The sequence below is a fragment of the Condylostylus longicornis genome, unplaced genomic scaffold, assembly GCF_029603195.1.
Source record: "Condylostylus longicornis isolate FDR11 unplaced genomic scaffold, ASM2960319v2 ptg000077l, whole genome shotgun sequence".
Taxonomy (NCBI): domain Eukaryota; kingdom Metazoa; phylum Arthropoda; class Insecta; order Diptera; family Dolichopodidae; genus Condylostylus; species Condylostylus longicornis.
In genome coordinates, this window is record NW_026578045.1 from 4154590 (window position 1) to 4162175 (window position 7586).

Consider the following 7586-nt stretch of genomic DNA (forward strand, 5'->3'; position numbering starts at 1 on the left):
GAAAAATTATTTTCAAGTCTCTAAAAAAAAACACTTAAAAGAAGCTATTAACTAATTAACTAATTTTATCATGCATACAAATTTGCTCTTTATCTCATACGAGAGTAAAAAGTAAGACAATGCTAATACCGTATAACAACAATTGCAGATTATTTAAAATTCCATTTTCATAAAGAATATTTTAACACAATTGCAACTCTACATTAAAAATGTTCGAAAGTGAATTAGAGATTCATTGAAATTTTTTTGTTTTTAAAATCATATTGTATAGCTAGTAATAGAAATACGGAAATTGACTACAAATTAATTAGCATAAAATTGGCACAACATACAGTATTATTTTGTACCTTACAAGTTATATGCATGTTATCAGCATATATAAGTGAGCTGCGATAACTTTGTACAGAAATCAAACTAAAAACAAAAAAAAAAAATCATCATAACATTTTCGTTTCTTCGCATCAATGATTTTATGGGCGGATTTGATTATATTTTTTTTTTACTTTTCATTTCCAGTAATATAGCTAATTTATTAAATGAATGATTAACAAAAATTTTACACTTTTTCTTATTTAAATTTTGCCATTTTTTTTAACATTTTCCTCTGCTTTTTATTTTTGGAATTTTTCAAATCTAATATTAAATTTGCATTAACAGTATTTTGTATTTATTTTACAATTTTTGCAAAATATGCATGCATGAATGTACGAAAATTAAAAAAAAAACAAGTAAAAACGTTCCAGTCGGTATAAACCGATTGAATTATACCCTGTACCTTTAGTTATTGAATAGCAATTACTCGAACCTGTGAAACCATTCTATAGAACCATTCACGGATATGTCTGACCTATAATTGGACACATGACTGCCAAGTTGCATGAATCTGACTTTATTTTTTTTTTCGAATATAAAAAATTTGCTTTTATATGGCAACCACCCGAACTGTTGCAGCTATTCCATTAAAATTTTTAGAGCATGTGTAGAATATAATTGGACACATGTATACAAAACTTTATATTTATATCTTTATTAGTTTTTGAAATGTTTAAAATTAGCTTTTGGAGTTGTATGGCAGCTACCCGAACCCGTTGTCCGAATTGTTCCAATAACAATAGGGTTCGTCCTTGGCACAAAAGAAAAAACTTGTGAAAGTTTGGTGTCAATTATATTAATCGTTTTTGAGTTAACGTGCGATCGGACGGACATGTCTAAATCGACGCAGAATTTTACGCTGAGCAAGAATTTGTATATATGTATATGTCCATACCGCAGATGACTCCTTTAAGTAGATACAAACTCCATACCAAAGTTAATATACCCTTCACGAAGTGCAGGGTATAATAATATTGTACATAAAAATCTAAGGAAAAATAAAGAGAAGAATACAATTATTGGAGCCAGGCGGATTGGTACTTTTTATTAAAAACGGAAAAAAAAGGAAATTTTATTAATTTTTCCTTGTTGTGTTGCATACTGCTTTTTGTTTTTAATTTTATTCAGCATTGATTTCTGCTAATAGTGTACCCAACATTATTACAAAAAATAAATTAAAAATATTAATTGTTACAATGTTAATGTTATAAAATTTTTTTACGATAATAAAGCATTAAAATAATTTGTGTCATGAAATAAAGATCAAATATTTTACGCGATTGAGGGCATCTGACAAAAATGCAGATTTAACGTCAATCTGATTTATTCAGCAATACAATTTTATCTGTTGAATAAGTTAAAATTAACATAAGATCTATAGATATTGGTAGAACACGTTGAGACAACAAGTTTTAACCAACTTACGTTGTAATGCAAATCATCTAATTGAATATATAACAATAATGGGAGACCCCCAGACTTTTATGCAATAGTTAATTAATTACAATTAAAGTTTAGCACCCTAATAAATATGAAATGAAAAATTACTGAAATAAATCTTGAAAAAGGGAAATTTCGAATACATTAGTTCGAAATGGAGAATCTTGAAATGATTTTTAGAATGGGATACCTGAAAATTTCTAAACTGAATAAGAGCAGAAACAAATTAGATTAGAAATAAATGAGGGAGTTAAAAAATCAAAAAAAAAATTAAAGAGCTACTAATCATTCATGCCCAATAGAGAATAAGTATTGCCATATACAAACAAATTTTTAACACAATTTTTTCTATTGTTAATTTTCTTATCATACACATTTTATTGTCTTTAATAAATTTTTAATTATCAATTTCCCATATTTTTAAAATTAATCTAGAAGCATTGAATCGGAAAACTTAATATTAAAAATTTTATTATTAAAATTATGAAAAAAACTTATTACAACCCAATATACAAATATGTATACATGTATGTTCATATATAACAGTAATAATTATACATATTTATGCGGTTAAATACACATATATATATATAGCATTTAAATTCTCTGACGTATTACACATATGCATATATGCTAAATTGCAATAATAAATATTAAAATTAAAATAAATGGAGAAAAAAAAAACATTAAATTATAAAGTACTTAGCAACAAAAAACAAAAAGAAAGTAAAATTAAAAGAAAAAGTCAATAAAGTTTTTTTTTTTATATTTTAACTTTAAATGTTCACTGTAACTTTGAAAATGGATTATTAACCAGTTTCCTGAATTAAAAATTGTAATTACTTTATCATATCTATACATACACGACAACACTATAATATACTATGATTATTTAAAACTGGTATACTTGATAATATATCAGTTAAATTGTATATTATGAATCGAAATATGGGTATGTACTACTCAAATATAAAAGTATTCGGATTTCAAAATTAGAGTAATATCGTATATCGTAAGCCATAATTTACTCAACAGTTAATATAAAACATAAAATGTGTGACGCATATACTATTACTGTATATAATTAAAATTTTGAATTTATTTTTGATAATCAAAGGTATTATAATAAAATATTTTTTTTTTGTTGACAGTAATTTTTGTAATACATAAATTGTTACCATTGATAGGATGGTGACAATAAAATAAAACACCATTGAATATTACAAAAATTTATTTGCGGCCGGACAGTAAGAAAGTTTAACTTAAAACTATAAAAATTTTCACTTACCCGTATTTTGCAACGGGATTAGTGAATTTATTTAATGATTTTAATTGTCATTTTAATAATGAGCTTTCTGTCAAAGAAAACTTGTTTTGTATTGTAATAAATATCATGTTCGCGTGCAATGAAATGTCATTCGTTGTTGTGTTTATATAGGTTCTCGCTTCGCTTCTGTAACACTCATTTCTGCATAATTTAGCTACATTTATATTGAAAATATCACTGGCTTAACACTCTTACAATAATATCGTATTATTATACACAGTCAGTTATTCACAATTATTCACAATTCAATTATAAACATTGTGGCTGTCTAATTATGCTGTTAAGTAGCTGTTACTGAATTTTATGTTAAATTGTGAATTAAATTCGTATTTTTCTATTGTTATCGTATTTAATACAATACTATTTTCAAGTCATGGAATTTTTATGAAAAATATTTTAATTCTGGTATACCAACTCTTTTACAAGGATGTAGTAATGTATAGTATTATAATTGTAAATATAATCGACATATATAAGATGGAAAATGTAAAATAAAATGTAAAATTTATTTTATATATTTTTCTTTACAATTGAACAATTGTTAATAAAATCCATCTTAATTTATTTCTGTAAAAGAGAAAAGGAGACCATAAGAAGGCGAGCAAAAAAATAAAAAAAAACATAAAGCCGAAACCCAGTTTCATGTAACAATGAAACCATATACACATAATTATGACGTAAGAGTTACAGTTCATGTTTGAGTGTATGTTCTCATATTTTTTTTTTTTATATTTGCAATTTTTAACATTTTGGTTTTATGCTCAGTTTCTTTTTACTTTTTTGCATATATATGTAATAAAAATCGAATCGGCCCAAAAATTTGACCGAGACATCAAAAAATAAGTCAATTACAAAAAAAAAAAAATAATAAGAAAATGAAAGAAAATTGTAATCAATAATAATGGAAAACTTATGAAAACAAAAAACGAGCTTAAAAAAAAAATAATTATTTGATAATAGGGAAAATAAAATGAGAAAAAAAATCTTTGCATCCGTTGCATCTTATGTATACATTCATAATTATTAAGAAAAACAGTGGTATTATAGTACCAACATAATGATTTGATTTAGGTACAAAAATATGTTGTATACGATATCTTATATCGTATATAAAAAAGTATGTTATATAAAACATGTAAAGACAAACAGTTGAATTAAAATTTTAAAATATATTAGAATCAAACTGAGGACGAAAGTATAAAACAAAAATGTGCTTTAGATAAATTTATCGGAAAAAAATTATACTGACTTCAAAATTACAGTAATATCGTATTAAAATACATGCGCATCGTTACCATATCGTAAATAATAGAAGTGATAGAAGTAACGTATTGAACTCGAATCACAATTTATTATCGCAGAATTAAAATCGTAGAATCATACTAGAACTCCAAAGTCATGTAGTTTGATTCCTTTCAATTATTTTCATATTTCCAACAACGTAGAGACCAAAATACTTTTCACATTACTCGAAATATAAAATTAATAGAATTCTTAAAATTAGATCTCCGATAAGCAGTACAACATGGTCACATGCCTAAAATTACATTTAGTAATTAAAATCTACCTCTTCATACTGTATAACATATAATTTTTATATAAACTGCAATTAAAATAATTTAGATTCTACTGTATGTAACCATGATAAACATATACATTAAATATATATAGGGTTGATATTTGATATGTAAAAATAATTCCATAATATGTAAACATAATAATAAAAATATAAAGGTATATATGAGTATAGTGTATGTATAACATTTTCAAAATAAAAGTGTTACGATATAATCATTTGATATGGAATTACAGATCTGTTATAAAGTTTGTTTGTTGGTTTTTTTTTTCTTGATATTTTTTTGCTTGTTTTTGAATATGCCCCACTTATGAGCTTGAAATAATTCAAAATTATACCTTAATAATAATAATAAAAATATGTATACTTGTTATACACGTATACAATATATCAATAAGAGCCTGTACTATATACATGTATATAAATGATCTGTATTCATAAAGGAAAAGTAAATGTACTTTAGAGCATAGCCTGATTAAAAAAACCAAAAAAAAAAATAATTTTTTTTCTGTTGTCCACGTTTATTTTTTCTCGCATTCTCCTAGTATACAAAATGTTTATAAACTTTTGTATAAGAGACAACTTTTTTATGTAATTACTTTGTATGTACATATATATATAATATATTCAAGTGTGTTTTGTCAGAGTGTTATACTTGTACTTGCTTCTTATAACTTTTAAAGGCTTATACCTTATTAAAAAATTCCGCGATAGACGAAAATAGAGATAGAAACTTGAATGGTAAAAAAAAAATGCATGTTTAATAAAAATGAAGATTTTTATGTCTAAATATAGAAAACAATATCATCTCTTACCATTCAATTTAATTATTATTGCACTCTTTAATTAAATTTTTTAAATTTTCAAATATTTCAAATGAATTTATATAATGATATTAAGGTTTTCAAGAATAAGTTATTTTAAATCACTTAATCATTATTAATTATATTATTAAAGATTCACTCTATTTATACAATGTGATTTTGAGTATTTTAATATGGTTCATAAATATGAAGTACAAGCTACATAATTTTTGAGAAGTATTGAAGGAAAGTATACAAATAATCTTCAAAATTATGTATACCATATATAGATTTCACTTTCATTCTTTATTGAGCTCAAAATTTTATGAATTTTGGTATTTTATGAAGGAAAATGAAATTAAAAATTTGCACTAAAAATTTTTATTATATATGAAAGTCAATGGAATTGTATATCTATGTACTGTACTCATATATATGTATGTGTCTTACATATTTTAATTTCAAGTTGCTATCAAATTTATTAAATTATAATCAAACGGGAAATTTATGTCCGAAATGTATTAACACGCGATATTAAGTATATTACATACACGATATAAGTTAAATGATTGCTGAATTGAGAATATTTCCCTTATCTATATAGTATACTACTTAAATAATCTATATAGTATAATGAGTAAATAAAAATTTAAATAATATTGAATTTTGTTGTAAATTAACCCCGATTAACCTATGAGAGTGTACACTTTATGCGTTACCATACCATTATTTTTATTTTTTTACGATATTTACTCATTTATGTGCATTTACGATATTTTTTATGTTAATTTTACGATATTTTGGTATGCTATATAGCGTCATCTGCATAACTTTTTTTTTTAATGAAAATTTATTAACAAATTTCCTAACATTTTTTAAAATTAAACAAAAAATTCGTATATGGATCCTTAAAATTTTCTATAAACCGGTTCAGTTTAAAAGGAGAAAAGACAGTGAATTTTATATGTTTACATGCATGCTCAAAAATGTCAACTTCATAATTACGATTAAATTTTTTTAATCGTAATTATGAAGTTGAATCATTTAATTACGATATAATTTACGAACTCTAAATAATTTTATTAATTTTGAATATTAAATAAAATTTTAAAATTATTATTTTCATTAACCATATAACACTAATCTCAAACTATTATAAACCCTGTTAAAAACTAAAATTAGGAATATTATAAGAAAAAATGATTAAGGAACTATTATTAATTACGGTTGTTAAAAAATTTTACAAAAAAACAACACCCAATTCTAATTATTATAAATAAACCACAAATAATAATTGTCCTAACAACTAATTATTGCAATAGTTATAATTTTAATAATTATAATGTTTTTGTTTTTTATTAATTTTCATAATTCTATCATAATTTCCAATAATATCAAATTTAATAAAATTAAATTTATATTTTTAATTAAAATTTATAATAATTATGCACATAATAATTATTAAATACTCATTATTGATATTATTAAAACAAAAATAACAATCATTTAATTTAATCATTTGTAAAATTGAAATTTATAATATTTTCAATTTAATTATACAGAATTAAAGCAAAAAAAAATTTAACAAGTTTCTCATTTAAAATTTTTCACCATTATGAAGCTTTCGGCATTGAAGTCTTTTGTTCTAATAATTTCTTTATAGGTACATAATATAAAATAATGTAAACTGAAATTATCAAAATTTCCCTATATGTATACAAAATCTATTTAATAAATTTCCCATCTCTAAAATATTAATTGAAATATTTTAAAAAAGAATTTAATTTTAATTTAAATTTTCTTAAAACAAAATTTTTTTTAATGCAAATTCATTAAAAGTAATCCAAAAATTTCAGAAATATTAGCAAGACAAAAAAATTTATACCGACATCACACATATACTGACATCACAGTAAATGCTAATGCATATTAATATTATAATATGCATAAGGAAAAAACTATAAAAATTAAACAAACAAAAACACACAACACTATAATTGTATATATATATATATATATTGATGTATGTAAATTTTGTATATATATATGCTTATATATATAAATATTT